Source organism: Microcebus murinus, chromosome 6, assembly GCF_040939455.1.
Source record: "Microcebus murinus isolate Inina chromosome 6, M.murinus_Inina_mat1.0, whole genome shotgun sequence".
Taxonomy (NCBI): Eukaryota; Metazoa; Chordata; class Mammalia; order Primates; family Cheirogaleidae; genus Microcebus; species Microcebus murinus.
Genome location: NC_134109.1, coordinates 92,009,975 through 92,026,510, shown reverse-complemented (window position 1 = coordinate 92,026,510; position 16,536 = coordinate 92,009,975). Strand labels below are relative to the sequence as shown.

Genomic DNA, 16,536 nt, shown 5'->3' with positions numbered 1-16,536 from the left:
CTTTTTTTTTAAAAAAAAAAATTGCGGCAAAAAATATACGGCATAAAATTGACTCTCTTAACCATTTGTAGGTATACAGTTCAGTAACAAGTATATTCATATTGTTGTGCAAATGATCTCCAGAACTTTTTCATCTTGAAAAACTGAAATTCTATGCCTATTAAACAACAACTTCCCATTTTGCATTCCCCCACCCCTAGCACATGTTTCTGTGAATTTGACTACTATAGATACCTCATATAAGTAGAATCATACAATATTTGCTTTTTTCTGACTGAATTATTTCACTTAACATAATGTCCTCAAGGTTCAGTCATGTAGCATGTGACTTTCTTTTTAAGGATGAATAATATTCTATTGTATGTATATACCATATTTTGCTTATCCGTTCATCTGTTGATGGATGTTTTGATTGCTTCCATCTCTTGGCTATTATGGATAGTGTTGCTATGAACATGGGTGTGCAAATATGTCTTTGAGACCTTGCTTTCAATTTTTGGGGATATATACCAAGACAGGGAATTACTGGATCATATGGTCACTCTAGTTTTAATTTTTTGAGGGGCTTGCATTTTATTTTCTGTAATGGCTGTACCATCTTGTATTCCCACCAACAGTGTACAAGGGTTCCAATTTCTCCATATCCTCATCAATGCTTGTTATTTTATTTTTATTTTTTTAAAGAGAACCACTTGAACTGAATTCTCTCTCTCTCTTACTCTCTTGAAGAAAGAGAAGAATGATCATAAATGGCAATTTGGGGTTGCAATGAAGCAACACTAAGAGCCAGCTTCACACTTAGGAGAGAATGCTGCGCCTCCTTCTCATGGTTCCTGGTGCTCTACACATTCAGAGAAACTTAAGTAACAAATGATAGAAACAATTCCTGGAAGTATAGTCTTTGTTATCTTTTATTTTGTTTTTAATGGCAGCCATCCTAAAGGGTGTGAGGTGATATCTCACTGTGGTTCTCTAATGATTAGTGATGTTGAGCATTTTTTCACATATTTGTTGGCCATCTACATGGCCATCTTGGGACAAAAGGCTATTCAAGTCCTGTGCCCATTTTTCAATCAGGTTATTTGTCTTTTTGTTGTTGAGTTGTAGGCATTCTTTTTATCTTCTGGATATTTACCCCGTAGTCAATGTAATTGGCAAATATTTTTTTCTCATTCTGTATGCTGATTTTTCACTGTGTGGTGTCCTTTGATCTGTATGTGACTGTTTTCTGAAGACAGCAACTTCTGTGTTTAGCGTCAGAAAGTCTTCTCAGATTGGGGCTTATTACCTACCTCTGGAATAGTATCCACTACATTTAACTATTTATTAATCAAGATCTCTAAAGGCAGGGACTGTGTACTATCTGACTTAGTGTTCCTAGTACCTAATTCAATAAATGTTTGAAATGAAAATGAAATTAAGTTAGTCTCCTTCTTACCTCTCACTTATAGACTCAGCCTTCCTTCACCCAAAGTCAACTCCCTCTTCATGGCTACCAGAGCATTCTAACTCAGTAGTTAGGCCTTCACTGAGAAGGTCCAGCAAAGACTGTTAGGAACAGGAGGTGGTCACCATTGGTTCCATTGGTGAAACGGTTTTTAAAGTCTGCAGATTCTGGTGATCCGACTTCAGTTCTTCCTGGAAAATAGGGAGGTCATAATGCAGAGAAATTTTTTAGAGAATGGCTATACTAGCAAGAGAGGTCTAAAAACTCTTGGTTGACTATCATTGAAGTTCACTCATTTTTGTGGTATCTACAGCACCTAGCATAGAGTAAGGTATAGAGAGTGCCAGGACAGTTCAGGAAGTATGAAGAATATTAGGTAAGAAGTCAGAAGATTTAGATCAATTAAAGAGATGCCACCTGGGATGTGACCTTGAACAAGTCATTTAACCTCTCAGGCAATTTATTTCTTTATCTGTAAAATGACAGGCTTGAGCTCTAGGTTTCTTTCAGTTTTCATGATTAATCCACAATCCTCATAGGCATTTTCTAATCGCTCATCGAATTGCTTTGCATTGTTTAATTGAATTGCATGCTTGCTTTTTGGGTCATATTTGACATTTTAGGAGTTCTCGAACTTATCTGTAATGTTTTCTTACATTTCTGAGGAGGAAACAGCTAGAGTTGCTAGGACAACTATTATCTATTAGTAATCTTAGCATGAAATGTTATAGTATCTGTGATGTATCATCACTTCATAAAAGGACATTAATATTATGTAACTTAATTTATTTTATTTAATAAGCTACCTGCCTTGTAGCTTTAAAATGGGCTGAGAGGAAAATAAATTCTTACAAACTATAGCACTATCTTAATTTTTTTCCTATTAACTCTGACAAACACCAATCATGATTTTGCACTAGGTTGGCATTTGTTTACTTAGATTTTAAGGTGCCTGGAGGGACTGGTTAAAAATCCTCATATAGAGTTAGTGTTGATACAGTGAATCATTTTTTTCTTTTGCGTCTCAAATTCTGGAAAATAATATGCCCTGTTTGAAATGTCTCAGGGGTCTAGAAATGCTTCATGATTTGTTCAAAAGAACTATGAGATGGTGTGATCTGGAAAGCAGAGAGTCCTTAGCTGTAGTTGCTGTTCCCAATGGGATCCTGGTGCTGTCAATTATATTAAGGAAGAGTGCAAAGTCATGGCGCATCATTGCTAAAAATAGACCAGACAGTGGATCGGCTCCAAGTCACTGCTGTTGCTGCAGCTACAGACCCAGGCTCGTTTCTCTCCGCCTGAACCTAGGAAATCCTGAAGCCAGGCATTCAGTCGCAAACCCCTCTCTCCCATACCACACACATACATGCACACATCACATGCACATACCACATAAACATACACACCACGCACCATACATACACATGGAGGAACTGAGAGTCGTGACACTCCACTGGACATCTGTGTGTGTAATAGGTGGCTCATGTGCAAAGGCACCTGCTTAAGGCAGCCAAGGTGCTGTTGGTGACCTGCAGGCCTCTCTCTCTCACCTCTTTGCCTCCAACTCCATGTGCGTGCTTCTGTTCTTGCTCTGTTCTCTGTGCTGTTCTCAAGGTCTTTGTCACCGTAGTGCTCAGAGTCTGTGACTGAACTCTCGTTCAGAATTAAAGGGTCTTTGTGCTCTAAAACACTTTACCACAGCCTGGTGTGAATTACGACACATGCAGGAGGTGGCCAGTGGCCAATTGAGGCCACTTACCTTCTGTGATCCTCTGAATGCTGTGACTGGCTGTAACAGCACTGCTGGACAATTTAGTTTTCCTTGAGTGGCTGATGCTTCTCCTAGGAGCTTCATTAGCCAAGTCCTTCTCTTGTACTTGAGGGAAATGTTTCAGGAGTCTTGAATAAGAGGATCCCTTCCTAGAAATTTTAGCTCCTTGTCATATTGGCCCAATCCACCAGTAGTGGAGCTTTATGGGTTTTGGGCTGGGGGTGGTGGGTGAGAGATTAGATGTCACCTAGGATGAGAAAACAGTCTAATTCTGCATTGATTCATTTGTCAGACACCAAGGGGAGATGGGAGTGAAGCTCAGAGCACATTAAATACATCCTGCACTTTTCAATTTCAACATTTTTATACCCCCAAGGTGGAGGGGAGAATGCTGTGCTGAGTGTAGCAAAAACAGTTTTGGCTGATTATTTACAAGTCCTGCATAGAAGAGTAAATTAGCTTCGTAAGGCTTACATCATAAATTACCACAAACCGGATGTAGTCTCTCACTGTTGTGGATGCCAGAAGTTCAAAGTTAAGGTTTTGGCAGATCCATACTCTCTCTGAAGGCTCTAGGGGAGATTCTGTTCCATGACTTCCTCTCAGTTTCTGGTGTTGCTGGAAATTCTTGGCATTTCTTGGCTTGTAGATGCATCACTCCATTCTCTGCCTCTGTCTCACGTGGATTTCTCCCTGTGTACCTTTGTCTGTGTCTGTTTCTCTTCTTATAAGGACAGTAGTCATATTAGATTAGGGCCCACCCTAACAATGGTTACATCGGATAGACCCTATTGCTAAAAATGGTTATGTTTACAGGTACTAAATGTTGGAACTTCAAATATATCTTTTCTGGGGACACAATTCAACCTACAACAGATAGGCTGGCAGATGTGGCTGTCATCCATGGTCTTAGAGCATCTATCAAAACCGAGACACAAACAATTGCATTTTCTTCATACTGTGATTTATCAAACTTGTTGGATCTATGGGTTTATAGTTTTCATCAAACATGGAAAATTTTCAGTCTTTATTTTTAAAAATATTTTCCCCATTCATCCCACTCTCTTATCTCCTTCAGGGACTCCAATTACATGTAAGTTAGGCCACCTGAAGTTGTTCCACAGCTCACTGATGCTTTGTTAATATTTTTTTCAGCTTCTTTCTTTCTGTATTTCCTTTTTGAATATTTTATTGCTATATCTTCAAGTTCACTAACCTTCTATAATGTCTAATCTGCTGTTAATCTCATTCAGTTTATTTTTCATCTCAGACATTATAGTTTTCATTTCTAGAAATTCCATTTGGGACTTTCTCATATCTTTCATATCTCTTTCTCCTATCTTTTCATATCTTTCATATCTTGGTCTTTTCTCTGACGCTTGTCTCTCCCTGTGCTGCTCTGTCCCCTCTGGTGTGGCACCTCCCAATTCCTCTCATTAACTAAAAGCATCAGCCAGGCTGGACCCGCTTGTATCCCCTCTTTTTGCATCACAGCCTGGAGACTTTTCACAAGCATTAAGTTGGGACAATCACAGAATGCACTTTGTTTGTTTTGTTTCTTAGGGATCACTGTCCTTCATTGCCTGAGGTCCAATGTCTTAGAAAATGTTGTTTATGCATTATGTCTTTTTAAAAAATTGTTAAAAGTGTGAGGGTAGTTTGGGGAGACAGGATGGCAGACCAGAGAAACCAACTGCCAGATGATCTGGCAAAGAAGGAAACATTTTAGATGAGAAAGAAAAAAACAAACAAATAAACAATCATAGATAGGGTGTAATTCTGAGTGAAAACTGCTGGAGCCTAGAACAGATTCCATGGGAAGAAGTCAAGGAGCACAACAAGAAGGAGCAAGATATCGGGAGAAGACAATCCCTAAGAGACTTGGAGTCCAGCAAAAAGGGTAGGTGGAGTGGTTTGTTTTTCCCTCTCACACCTCTCTGGCAGTCAGCAGGCTCCTGAGCTGCTGGAGAGCCTTTCTACCCCAAAAGCTGATGCCTCTAGTGAGCTGTGAGCTTCTTAAGGACAAAGCACCAGGCTGCCCAGCCCCCTTGGGGTTGCTTTTGGACATCACAGACCTGAGCCGAGATGTCAGGCACCATGTTGCTTTTCCACTCCCTGTGCACCTTTGTCCTCCCCAAGGGACTTCAGCCCCTCAGTTTTTGTCTTGCTCATTCCCACATAAGCATTTCCCAACTCTGGCCCAGACTGTAGGAGCCATAGGGGTTGTGGGGGATATGCATGACCCCAGAGCCCAGACATTCTGGATGGGCTGCCCGGAAGAGGGACTGAGATGACCAGAGTGCTAGCATTCTTTCGCCCAGACTCTCTTCCTCCCCTCGCTTTCTTCCATCCGCATCTGCCAAGAGAAACAATTGAGCTTGGGCTCTCAGGAGCTGCTGCTTCCCTCTTGTTGGTTCATATACCACACTGGAGCTTCCACAGAGGGTGGGGCTTAAACCTTTCCTCTTAAAGACCTGCTGAGGACTAAGGGGTGCTTGGACTGTGAGCTCCCTGTTCACTGGCCCTTCCCAGTGCTGCTTGCCCAGTGACTTCATCAAAGCAGAGCAAACCCCAGAGTGGAGGAACATCAAACCCGTCTGGGCACTCCAAAGGCAACTTGGGATCAGCATGCTTCTTCCTGGGATAGTCAGGGATTGATCTTTGGGTACCAGGTGAAAGGCCTGCAGGACTGATCCCATAACCTCAGGATTCAATTGTGTTGCTTGGGGGCACAAAGGGTGATTTGTGAACTAATCTTGGGAGGAGAAGGAGCCCCCATGGGCAGAAGTGAAAAGAGAATGCAGTGTGGTTCCCAGCTGCAGCACACTCATGGAGGACCCTGTTCCCCACAGGAAGGCCATGTTATCAGCCCAGAGCAGGATCCTGGACAGGGAAGCTCCTAGCCCATAGTGCCATGTGGGGGAGCTCATCTAGTTTGAGGTCTAGCCTACCAGAGGGAGACCACAGAGCAGGGTTGGGGGGGAGAAGTCTGCTCCCAGCAGCCAGATTGTGGATCTCAGATGGCCCCCACCTCTGAATGCAGATTTTCTAGCTGGGTGGGGTCACTTCAGCCCCTCCCTGGCAGCTTTCCCCAGAAACTGGGAGAAGACCTTTGACCCCTGCCAAAACCTTACCAGATTCTATGGAGTCTGAGGGCAGACTCATCCAACCCTAGTACCACCCAGCCTCACTTCCCCACCCATCTTTGCTATAATGGAGAATAAGGACCCACTTGGAAGGTCTAGGGCCTCACCCATACTTGGGCATCTGAGTACTTCTCCTGAAATGCCACGCCCAGTCACATGTCCCCCCAAAAAACATTGCAGCTTGTTCCATCTAGCAAGCACAACCTACTGACAGGGATGTCAATTTGCATAGCCCTTTACAGCATTTACTGACTCAATCATACAAGGTGTGGTTAATTCTTACCCACAAGCACCACCTACTCTCTTAGATATTAAACTGGACATGCCAGTATAATTCACACAGTTAAGAAGACCACAGGGCTAGGGAAAGAGAAAGGATTTCAAGGACCTCCATCCTCCCTCATCAAAGAGAGACAGGGAATCTGCCCACACACATAGCTCACCATGGCTATAACCTACAATCAACTAGCAACTGAGAAAATCACCACACTAAGGATATCTACAACTAAGGCATGCATCCAGAACCTAGACCCCCATCAAAGTGCCCACGAACAAAGCCAAATGTTCTTACCCAACATATGCTACAGACACTCCCTTCTTATTGAGTGGGAAAGCCCCATATAAACAACAATAAAAAAAAATCCAAAAATAAGAAACAACACCTGTTCCATATGAGAAGGAATCAGTGAAAGAACCCCAGAAGCATGAAAAATAGGAGTGAAAGGATATCTCCAAAAGGGAACACCAGATTTCCACCAATGAATACCAACCAAAATGAAAATATTGAAAAGACAGAAAAAGAATTCCAAATATGGACTATAAGAAAGCTCAATGAAATCCAAGAGAAAATGGAAAACCAACTTATAGATACCAGAAAAACAATTCAGAAAATGAATGAAAAATTCATTAAAGAGATTGAGAGATCAACATGTTTTTAAAGAAACACCAAATAGAACTTCTAGAAGTGAAAAATGCATTCAAGGAAATACAAAACACAGTGGAAAGTTTAAAGAATAGACTAGACCAGACAAAAGAAAGGATCTCAGAGCCTGAAGACAACTTTTTTGAATTAACTCAGTCAGTAAAAAATAAAGAAAAAAGAATTAAGAGGGATGAACAAAGAATACAAGAGATATGGGATTATATAAAACACACAGGTAAAGAATCATAGGCCTCCTCGAAGATGAAGAAGAAAATGCACAAGGGCTGTAAAAACGATTTGAGGAAATAATTGAGGAAAACTTCCCTGGTCTTGCTTCCAGATACCACAGACCTGAGCCGAGATGGGTACACATATGATTAAGTATGTTAGTCAATATTTCCTGAGACTTCAATCATGGTTCATCACTTTTTTCCCTTGAGGAACATACTATCCAATACAGTAGCCACTAGCTACACATGACCATTTAAATTTAAATAAATAAAAATTAAAGAAAATAGAAAATTCGCTTCTCAGTTGCACTAGCCACATTTCAAGTGCTCAACTTGTGTCTAATGGCTACTGTGTTGGACTAGGCAGATACAAAACATTTCTATCACCATAGAAATTTATACTGGTCAATGCTGCTCTGTAGTCTTCCTTTGAAAGAACTAATTCAAGCTTATGACTGTAATTAGTACTTATTCTCTCAGTAACCTCAAATCTATATTTTTACAGTAAACTTTTTTTCAGAGTTTCATACTTATATATCCAACTGTCTATATATCTGTCTTCTGTAGATCTCCATTTGGCACCTCAAACACATTTTGTCTCAAATTCAACTTACTAGGGTCCTTTCGTGACCAATTATGCTTCTATTCTTTCTCTCAGTAAATGGCGTTGTCCACCCCCACCCAATTACTCAGGACAGAAATCTGGGCATTTACTCAGTGTCTAAAGCTATCAGCACCAAGTTCTGTCATCTTGAAATCTCTAGTGTCCACTTCTTTACTACATTTTTATCCTTATCTGTGCCTTAGTTAAGGTCCTCTTTGCTTTATGCCTCAATTCATGCATAAGCCTGCCAACTGCTCTTCCTCTTTCCAATTTCCTATCCCTTATGAAAGCACTGCAGTGATACCTACCTTTAAGAATGCGGAAAAGTGCAATCCTACTAAGCTCCCAGAAGGAAGGGAACCAGATTTGTTTTCAAATATGACTAATAACTGCAAAAGATTATAAGAAGATATCTGCTGATTATTTTTATACCTTGGATTTTGAGTTCATTTTCTTTTTAGATCTGGAAAATTGATTTTCTTCAACTATCTATTAGTCTTCCTTCTGTCTAATGTTACTGATCCTTGGTTTGGCTAGCTGGTGTGTGCAAATTGTTATCACTTTGTTAAGCACGTTGGGACTTTTTAACCATTCTGTAAAAAGAAACAGCTGATATTTGATATTAAGGTATCTGCTCTAGAGAATTTTAAGTTGATTTTTCAGCACTTGGCACAGTGCTTGAAGCACAGAGGAATTCAAAAATATTTACTGAGTGAATTAATGTACTCTGCATATTAAATATTTTCTTCTCTCAGGCTTAATGTAATAATAGAAAAATTTTGAAAAGCCACTCCTAGAGAAAAGTGTGGAAGGATTAAAATATTAACATTTATTACTTCAAGAGGAAGACTAGAGGGAAGGGGGAGATTCTTAACTTTTTCTTTATATACTTCAATATAATTCAACTTGCTACCCAAAGCAATGTTTTTAATTTAATAAATCCAGTGAGATGAAAATAACAACAAAAATTCCCCAAACTCCAAAACAAAACTAGAATAAACCAATAATGGCAGCTACAGAATAAACCAATAATGGCAGCTACATTCTGGACTGCCTATTTAGATGGGGACCCAGACAATTTCTGGAGTTAATACTGTGGCTGTATAATAGCCCTAAAAAGGGAAAAAGTGAGGACAAGGAGGAAGAATGTTGCATGCGGTAGGGAAAGTATACTGGTTGTTGCCATGACTCAACTTTGTCATTATAATGAGAAAGCAGCTACAGACAATACATAAACAAAAGAGTGTGGGTGTGTATCAATAAAGCTTTATTTTATCAATAGAGTAAATAGACACAAACTATAGAATGGGAGAAAATATTTACAATTCTGATAAAGGGCTAATATCCAGAATCTATAAAGAACTCTAACAAATCAGCCAGGAAAAAACCAAACAACCTCATTAAAAAAGGAGGTAAAAAAGACAGGAACAGAAGTTTTTCAAAAGAAGATAGACAAAGGGCCAACAAACATATGAAAAAATGTTCAACATCACTAATCATCAGGGAAATGCAAATTAAAACCACTGTGATATAGCACCCTACTCTTGTTCAAATGGCTTTTTATCAAAAAGTCCAAAAACAATAGATGCTGGTGTGGATACAGAGAGAAAGGAATGCTTATACACTGTTGATGGGACTGCAAATTAGTACAACCTTTATAGAAAACTGTATGAAAATTTCTCAAAGAACTAAAAGTAGATCTACCATTTGATCCAGAAATCCCATTACTGGGTATTTATCCAAAGGAAAATAACTCGTTTTCTCTAAAAGACAACTGTACTTGAATGTTTATAGCAGCACAATTCACAGTAGCAAAAGATGTGAAATCAACCCAAGTGCCTGCCAATTCATCAGTGTATTAGCAAAATGTGGTATATGTATACCATGGAGTACTACTCAGCCATAAAAGGATGAATTAATGCCTTTTGCAGCAATTTGGAAGGAATTGGAGACCATTATCCTAAGTGCAGTGTCTCAAGAATAGAAAATGAACACCACAGATACTCTCTAATAAATTAGAACTAATTGATGGGCACACAAGTGCATAGAGGGAAATAAAAGTTATTAGTAATCAAGCAGGAAGGAGGGGATAGGGGAGGGGCAAAACCCCACCTAACAGGTACAATGAACACTATTTGAGCAAAGGGCATAATGATAGCCCTGGCTCAGACCATATAACAACAACATTTGTACCCCCTTAATGTTTTGAAATAATAAAAATAAAATCAGGCAGCTGGGTGAATTTGGTCCACATGCTACCATAGTTTGCTAACCTCTGTTTTAGAAGGAGGGAAAGATTACAGTAAAATTGGCAACAATCTAGGACTCCACCAATCAGGCTGAACTAAAGTTCTCTGTTCCTCGTGCTATGTTCTTGGCTCCATGTGATGGTTCTAGCTATACTGGTATGAGCTACAGTGACCCCAGCTGTGGGTTTCCATCAGGCACAGGGGACCAAGCATACCCTTTCTGTGGGGAAAGAAATGTGGCTAACAAATTCAATGAACAATTAAATAATTCAGCCAATATACCTTACTTTGAACATGTTATACAATGGCAAATTTAGTTTTCACCAACAACACTTTCCTACACAGAGAGTCTATGAGGAACTTGGGCCAGGCCAGGCCAGCATCAGTCTAGTTGCGTTGATGTCTATTGACTCTTCTGTCATTTTCCTGTGGGTCTTGCAAGGGGTTCACAGCATCCCTCTGGTATATCTTTGTATCTGCAGCTTTGCCGACCTCACTGTAGAGCTCATTGTTTGAACTCATTCTTGATGTGCTCTTTTCTCTTGGGCAGTTTCTTGCTTGCTTTATCCTTACTTGGGGCAGGATCTCTCTCTCCTGTTCTCTTTTCCCTTCTTCCTGCTATTACAACTTTAAGTTCAGCCTGTAAATGGCTCTTATCATGCATGCCCTCGATGTTATTTCCATCATGGCTACTTTCTCATGGTATTAATACTGTCAATGCAGAAGAAGACAAACTCTATAAAATAATTTAAGAAGGTTTATTATGAGGCAAATTTGAGGACCATGGCCCAGATCCATGCCCAAGAAGCCTTATGCACGTGGACTTGCTGTGGCTTGGTTACAGTTTGGTTTTGTACATTTCAGGGAGACAGGAATTACAGGTAAAGTCATAAATCAATACATGGAAGGCATACATTGGTTTGTCCCCAAAAGGTGGGACACCTCAAAGCGGGTGCTTATAAATCATAGGTGGGTTTAGGGATTCTTTAGTTGACAATTGGCTAAAAGAATTAGGCTTCGTCCAAAAGACCAGGAGTCAGCCAAAAGGAACGCTTGAGTTAAGATAATGGTCTTGTATCCTTCATGTGATGCTATTCTGGAATCAGGTTGGGAAGTAAACCACATCATAAAAACCTGTTTACTGAAATTTTATCATCTGTAGGCATGATTCACCAGGCCCCCTTAGAAAGGAATTTTTTGGGCAAAGAAAAAGATCAGAATTCAGTCCTTAATATTTACTTTAGGTATTCTTTTTTTTTTTCCTGCTTCTTAGGGCTTGCAGGCATATAGAAAACAGACCTGGGGCCCTCTTCTTAACAAACTCAACAAAAAGTATATGACTATCTATTTCCCTCAACATAACCTGCAATTTTAGAGTAAAATGTCTGGGCAACAAGGGCAAGGAAAAGACCCTCTGTACTGTCCTGATTTCTAGATTATATCCTGGTTTCTTGATTCCAAAGCAACCTTGAAAGATGAGAAAGATCAAAGAGTTTATCAGCCCCCTGGCTGTTAGCAGCTGTAGAGAGCTGCTTGCTTGTAATTCTTTGCTGCAGTCCTGCAGCTTCTTCTACTCTCTGATGTTCTCTTGCAGGGGTGGATTTAGGAAGATAAGATGTTCTGATGCAGTGATGCAGAAGACTGGTAGAAGGCCCCCAGAGTCTTGGCTTGTTGTATTGCAGAGAATACCATGTTGTGAGTATGCCTCTGTTAGGGCTCTGGGAGGATATTGCATACCCTGAGAAGGCCCTAATAGAGGTGGAGGAAACATTGTTGTCTGGAATGGTGTGTCATGAGAGCTTAACTGTGTTCACCTTGCAGAAGAGTCCCCTCTACTAATTTTATTTATGTGGGTGTTTGTGTCTTTGTATGCGCCAAAATCCCATGCTGTCTTAGTTGCCAACATAAACAGAGGAATAATAATGAAATCTTAACCAACGTTTTCATTCTTGTTTCCTGTAATATTCTCTATGTGGGCAATGTGATAAGAGGTCCATAGCACTGTGTCTTAGGTAAAGTTGGAAGAGAATATTTTACGAATGTAAACATCAGAGGATTTATGAAACAGCCTCTTTGGGACGGATCCCAGAATGTGACCAAATAGAGAAATGCCATGATCTGAAGTTGTTCTCTCATCCTAATATTTAGGAATGAGCTTTAGAGCACAAGTCCCATGAGTCCTCAGCTTGCTAAGAAGCTATGATTGGTCCAGGAAGAGTTTGCAAAATTCTGCCCCAAAGCATTCTCCTCTGTCTTGGGGATAGGGTGAGGCTGCATTGGGTTTCTGGTGTTGGCCACAGAACTTCATTTCTTGACTTAAAACTTGGATGCTGTGTTGTAAGTGTTTACTTTAGTCAGCCTCATTAAAGAGTGAAGAGGAAACTCGATCATAGCAGGTCACAAGAGTGTTGTATTTTCTCTATATTTAGGAGCATTCAGGAATAGGAGATGAGGACTCATGGGAGATTATAATAGAGGATCTTTTGAGCTCAAGGCCTCAAGGAATAGGTAGATCCCTTGACGGGGCACCTACTGTTAGTGTGTTTGGCATCACATGGTAGGTATGGGATGGGACATTTTCCCAGAGTGGAAGCTTAATCTGACCTTCTGATGGGACTTTGGGTATCTACAAAGAGCAGCTGGGGGGATGGAAGTTATCTAATTCTTATAAGAATAATACAAGAAGCCCTTGAGGTTTGTCTGAGTAGGTCCTTATGCTCAGATCTGTCCACTTAAGACATGCCTCCAAGTCTAGGTGCAGGGCCCTGGCAGGGCTTTCCCATGAGGTGGGGGTTTGCCTAGGAAAGGAACTCCAGACTGAGTAAGGCAAGGGGCATCAGTCTCACAGAATAATGAAATGAAAAGAGCACTGAACTCTTCTGGTCCCAGGGCTTTCTAGACCTGGTTCTGCCACTTAGAAGTTGTGTGACCTCAAACCATTTACCTTCCTGGGCCTCACCTTCCTCCTTTATTTTGGAAAGTAAGGAAGTTGTATCCCATGGTTTTCAAGATACCCTCCAGGTCTAGAATTCTATAAATATGGGAAATTGAGGTTCGAAGGAAGAACTAAAAATCAGCCAGCAAGGAGAGGTATGACTCCTTCAAAGATGTCCCAGATGACCACTGGTTATCATGGCCATGGTGAGCACTCTCTATTGCTCCCCCCCCTTTGCTAGTTGAATTAGATGCTAGTTAAATTATATGTATTTTTTTTCTGTATAAGCCAAAGCCTTCAACTCTTGAAATTGGAGCACTGTTGAACAGATGTTCCCATCCCATTCTTCCCACTTTATGGCTTTGTGTGAGTTGGGTTCTTATGGTTAGAACTTAAAAGTCATCCCTCATGCTGTAGCCTGTGTCAGAATTTTCCATCTAGCCAGTTGCAGCTATTTCTCAGCTCTCTCTTGTATACCATAGCAGCCTACACTCTGTCAATAGGTCTAACTAAGGCATGAAGTACAAAAGGACCTTTTAGATTAGGAATAGCAAATATGTGACCCATGGGCTGCCACTCCTTACCCCTGAACCTGGCAGATACAACCTCAGAATCTTCCTTAACACAGCACTCTACCAATCTTTCCCAATTAAAGTTGGCTTGTGACATTAAAGTCATTTGTCATCCATATTCTTTGAGCATTTGCATTGACATCTCTGACATTGAAAAAAAACCAAAAACCTCTCTGCATTCCTAAAACATACTGGTTCCTGACCACAGGGAACTTAGCCTTCCGTAACTTTCACAATTTCCTGTTTATCCATCCCACATGGGCATCTTTGTTTTGCTATTGTCCATGCATCAGAACAATGACTAATGTGGCTGTTAGTCTCTATCCCTTGGGGGAGACACATCACTTCTACAGGCAAATATCTGTCAAAGACCAATTACTATCTATTTGTAGCAGCGGGTCAAGAAAATATGTTGCCAAATGGTTTCCATGGTTTCAATGACCTCTAATGAAATGTTTTTTTTTCTTTTTTTTTTTTAATGAAATGTTTTGTTATAGAAAAATGGTGATTTCAGTGGAACATGGCGACTATTCTGTTATGTAGACTGCAAATGTTTAGTATTCAGGTACTGTATGCTAATAAAAATATATAAAGTGCTATTTTTTTCTGTTTGGAGAAATTCTCAGATATTTCAACAATATTAAATAGATCATAATCTTTTTTTCAGGGCAGAAACTCAACTTAAGGTCAATTCTGATTCTTACTTGGAATCAAGCAAAAAATAAAAAAAAATTTAGTTCAACAAATGAGAAATGTAGCATTGAAAATGTCAGCTTCTGAGAATGGATAAAGCAACACTCCCAAACTTAGTGTATTGTAAGTTTACCTCTCTCTTTATAAGCATAAACTTGCCTTAAGCATCCTGTCACAAAATATGTTTGAAGATGTTAATTTTCAATGAGTCAGCAGGAATAGAATGGTTAGCATTTGTTGGAGAAATATATTAAAAACAATGTCTTCTCCCCACCCAGAAATCATCTTCCTAAAGGTAGTAGAGAAAGAAAACAATTTTATTATTGAATAGGCATTAAACCAGAATGTAATGAACATCACAGGCAATCCACTAAAAGATTGCAAAGACAAAAAGAAATCTTACTCTTTTATACAGGCATTACATACATGTTTTCAAGATAAACCATAACTGGTCCTTAAGTGAGAGGACTTGATAACACTATTTATCACGCATAATTTATCCGAACTTTGCCTGGTAATTTGGAGTGAGCATCTGTATTAGCTAATTAACTTTATCCACAGAAAAAACAAACTTATGTCTTTGTAACAGGCTCCTACCCTCCAATAGAAACTGGGATACAGGGATGCTAGCTCCCTGGATGCTTGCATTTCAAAGAGATATCTTCTATGTTGTTGAGAAAGACATTGCTGGATCATTCAGTGGACAAAAGGCTAGCTGACAAAAGGCAATCTAGTCCTTCTTCAAAAGGATTTATATACATTTCAAAGAGATGAGAAAGGGCTTACAATTCCAAACTTTCTAAGGAAAATGCCCTGAGAAAAAGGAGGGGAAGAAAAATCTCTTCCCTTGTTTTCAACAGGAAGAATTAAGCTATATATATATATAATATATTTATTTATTTTGGCATATTATGGGGGGTACAGATTTTAAGGTTTCAATAAATGCCCTTTCCCCGCCTCCCCCCACAAGTCTGAGTTTCCAGCATGACCATCCCCCAGATGGTGCACATCTCACTCATTATGTATGTATATACTCGCCCCCTCCCCCCTCCCACCTGCCCAATACCCTATTACTGTATTTTTAATTTGTATGTGTCTTTACACGCCTACCCACTCTAGAATACAAAGACCCTAAGAAGGTTGAACAAAGCTGTAGGAGTTGAGATGGTAAAAGAAAAGAATCCTCTGAGAAAATAGGGGTCTGGGGGAGAAGGAGGTGTACCAAGTACTGATGTGAATCACACACTTGAAGATCCAAATACACTCCCTGGCATGAAGAGCTCTGTAGGAAGGAGAAGGAAACTGAAATTCAAGGAACTAAAGGTGATAGTGTCAGGGGTGAGAAACTGGTTTCACTGAAGCCCAACACGTTGCTCTTTCTATCTTTGTTGCCTTGCCTGTGCACTTCGGCAGAACTGAATTATTTAATTGATTTCTTCTCTCTGATATTTAAAATATTTCATTATGTGGCTTCCTTTCAATGTTTATTCTTCATCCCTTTGTTCTAATTTTCCTTCAAGCTTCAATTTATTACAAGGCTTTAGCCAAACTTGCACTATTTTTTTCTAATTCCAAGACTTCTTATTTATACTTGATTATGCATCTTATTTCTAACTTTTGTACATTTTTAAAAATTCTGAGCCCATCAGAGAACCTTCTGAGCAACTACATCAGTCTCTCCTTACATAGCCTTCTCTACGACGTATTCCCATTTTGAAAAACCTCATATGACACTTATTTGAATACATTTCTTATCCTTTTAATCAGGATTTGATGTTACATAATAAAACTTAGTTTTTAAATCCTCCAATTGTGTGATAGACTTTCTTTTCTGGAGGCCAGAGTTGGAATCATTCTTTCTTTTCTTTTGAATGTCTTAAAATCTGGCTTCCCAGATAGCATATATTCTTGACTCTGCTAATTTCACCTTTTTCTAGCTATTGCGAAGTCCAAGGTTTTGTGGTTCC

At 39.8% G+C, this 16,536-nt stretch overlaps 1 non-coding gene across 1 annotated transcript; it reads right to left on the bottom strand.

Moving 5' to 3' along the window:
• Window positions 1-687: 687 nt before the first annotated feature.
• On the bottom strand, window positions 688-902 carry LOC142871588 (small nucleolar RNA U3). The gene has a single exon (XR_012919832.1). It is a non-coding gene; the product is annotated as a small nucleolar RNA U3 (small nucleolar RNA).
• Between the last annotated feature and the right edge of the window lie 15,634 nt (window positions 903-16,536).